The sequence below is a fragment of the Gordionus sp. m RMFG-2023 genome, chromosome 2 (assembly GCF_954871325.1).
Source record: "Gordionus sp. m RMFG-2023 chromosome 2, tfGorSpeb1-WG-v2, whole genome shotgun sequence".
Lineage (NCBI taxonomy): Eukaryota > Metazoa > Nematomorpha > Gordioida > Chordodea > Parachordodidae > Gordionus > Gordionus sp. m RMFG-2023.
Window position 1 is genome coordinate 46,361,867 of NC_088776.1, and position 3,423 is coordinate 46,365,289.

Consider the following 3,423-nt stretch of genomic DNA (forward strand, 5'->3'; position numbering starts at 1 on the left):
ATATAATATTTTTAGCGTTTTCATTTATTACGTTATAGTGTTTAATTTATTTTTCGCGTTTTAGTGTCGAATTTATTTTTATTTATATATTAATATTTTCACTGAGGTTAAAATATGCAAATAAAATATTATGCACATTTCCCTCTCTTTAAAAAAAAAGTTCAAATTTCACACCCTTTTAATTTAAAGTGTTTTAAAATAATAATTTTCTTCATTGGATCATCATTGCTTTTAGTAAAAAATAATTTCTTCACATTATTTTTCTAAAATTAAGACATTTAGTTTTTACATACTTTTATTTGTCTTCAAAGTTTTAAGATTCAAAAAAAAAATTTTTTTATCACATTTAGTATTACTTATAAGAGTTTTTTTTATTTTATAATTTTCTTTAATATTTGTATCGTTAACTTCTTTTATCACAAATATTTATTTAAATTCAATCTTATGATTTATATCTTTTAATTTATATGTTTCAATTACATTTTGATTTAGACTTGAAATTATAGTTTTGTTTTCTTTTTTAGGATTTTTAATGGTTTATCTTTGTAATATTTTTTAATTATACCTAAGAATTCATCTTTAGGTAATTCAGTTAATTTCCGCAATTGGTCATAATAAAAAAAAATCAAAAATACGAAAAATATCAATAGGCATTTTACTAAGAAATTCAACTGTTAATTCATTATTATGTAAATATTTTTTAAGGCTTTTTATGTATTCAAATATGTCCATTATGATTGATTTACGTTTAAGTTATTTTATTAAATTATTTATACCATAAGTTATGACTCTTCTTGGAATGAAATTTTAATTTATAATAACCTTTCTTCTTACGTGGATTTAGAATATTTTGTAAATCATCATAGGTTTCATTATATAGAATTCATAGCCTATTGTCCAACTTCCATATTGGTTCTTGGACATCACATAGTTATATATTGGTCATTACATTGGGTTACATATTGGTCATCACATTGGGTTACCTATTGGTTATCACATTGAATTAGTTATTGGTCATTTGTCATTACATTAAGTTAGATATTGGTCATCACATTAAGTTAGATATTAATCATTGGTCATCACATAAAGTTGCATATCTAAAGTGTGTTTCATAAATGGAGTAGAATTATTTTTAAAATCATATCAACATTATCTATCTTGGCCATATGTTTTATTAGTTTATCTGAAGAAATTTTTTATCCAAACATGGTTTTCCAGTCTACCCGGAGCCGGGGCTCCTTGAAAAGATAGGAATATAATTAATAATGGTTTTTCTAAATATAATTCATCTCCCTTTATTACTTTTTTAATCTAGTATTTATATATTTTTATAAAACTAAAATTAGAATATAAAATCAAAAAGTTAAGTTATAAAACGCAGAGCAAAACTAAAAATAAAAGTATAATTTGAATAATTTGAACAGGTTAAATATATCATAATTAATTTTATGAATGCGCGTTATATAAAATTTAAACATATTACTATTTAACAACCAAAATATATAATATTTTAATTTATTAATTCCTATTATATAACATCTCTTAACCAATTTCTTATATTTTAAATAAAGATAATATTTTTTTTAATTAAAAGACTAAGAAAACCCGGCCCGAAGGCCGGGATGCTTCTACTAATTGGTATAATTGCATAGAAAATACCGTAAAAGTACAAAATGCTTTCACTATATTTCTTGGAGGGTTATCTACAAAAATGAATCTTTCATGCCATTTAAATTTTGAAATTAATTGGCCTTCAGATACATTTATGTTATATGAGCAATTAATTTTTCAATATCAAGATTTGATATATCCTCAGATCAGAAAGAATTATAAGACTATAAATTCTGATTAATCACAAATCGTTGATTGATTTGAGTCAAAATTGAATCCAAAAGTGAAATTGGTTATTTATTGTAATCCTCAATTGAGTCAACGTTTATATTTTAACGATTTGTTTGTCGGTGAAGGTCGAAGCATGTGAATCTCAACTTATAATTTCGCTCTCAACAATCACATAAATCTCGAGAAATTCCTATTTGATATTATCCTTAGGTTTCTACAGTGGCCCCTACACTTTCTGAGCTGCAGCAGAATACCCCCCTGAAAAGTACCCCCTTGAAAAGTATCCCTCCCACCCCTCGAAAAAATGATAATTATTTTATGACACCCATAAATTTCAAAAATAATTTTTATTGCATCAATTTTTAATATATAATATAAATAAAATGCAAAAAATATATACTTTATAAATATTATTTTTAAATTAATAATTTAGATAAATTAAGGGAAGAGAAAGCGAAACAATTTATAATTTCATCAATATTTAATTGTTTATTTAAATAAACTTTTTTCCATTGATAATATGGTTAAATTATTGAGAAATGAATCTCTCATGGTACTACGAAGTCTTGTTTTAATTAATTTAATTTTACTCATGACTCTTTCGGCAGTACATGAGGTTGTAGGAATGGTTAATAAATATTTATGTAAAATTCTTAAATTAGGGAAAGCAGAAAAATTTTAAAGTAGACTATAAGGTAAGATAAATGAATAATTTTTCCAATCTGAATCGTAAGTCCCTGAATTATCTTCATCAGAAGAAGCTAAATAATGTATTGGTAAAAATATTTTAATTAAATAAATTTACAATTCTCAGAATCTGACAAATCTTTAGATTCTTGAACCTCTAGGTCATGAGTAATAATTACATTCCCCATTTTGGCCATCTTATAAAAATTTCTAAACTTCAACATTTCTTCGAAAATTTGACTTGAATTTAAATTGTAAAATTCACAGATATCCTCGATATCTTTTTAATAATTGATTTTTCTGCCATTCTCTTTGGCGTAAAAAATGATGTTTGATGTAAATATTTCATCGAATCATCATTAAATCTTTCGTTAAACTGCATAATAATTAAATCGAGTGCAGCATTAAACACATCTATTTTAAAGCTAAAAAAATTTCTATATTTAATGATGAAAGTATATACCTCTCCTTTTTGGATTGTATTGTTTGAAGTCTAGAACTATCAAAATCAAAAGGTAGATTTCTCTCCTTCATAAAATCTTGTGCCTTTGAAAAAACATCCAAAAATTCAGTGTTATTATCTATTAGATTAAAAAATTATTAAGACTATAATTTATATTATACTTCTCAAACAAGCAATCTTTTGCCAATTGAATTTGATTTATTGCAAACCCTATATCCTCGAAATGGTTTGCAATTTTGTACAAGCCAAACTTGTTATCAACAATATTTTATCCAAAACACAAAGTGATAAGATAAAATCAAATTATTCTATTCTAAAGACTATAGCACTAGCCATAGTGGAAGTGACAGGATCTTCAGAATCCTTTAGATTTGTTAAAGCTGCCCTCAAGGCATCATAAAGTAGAAAAATATTTACAATAGCTTTATATG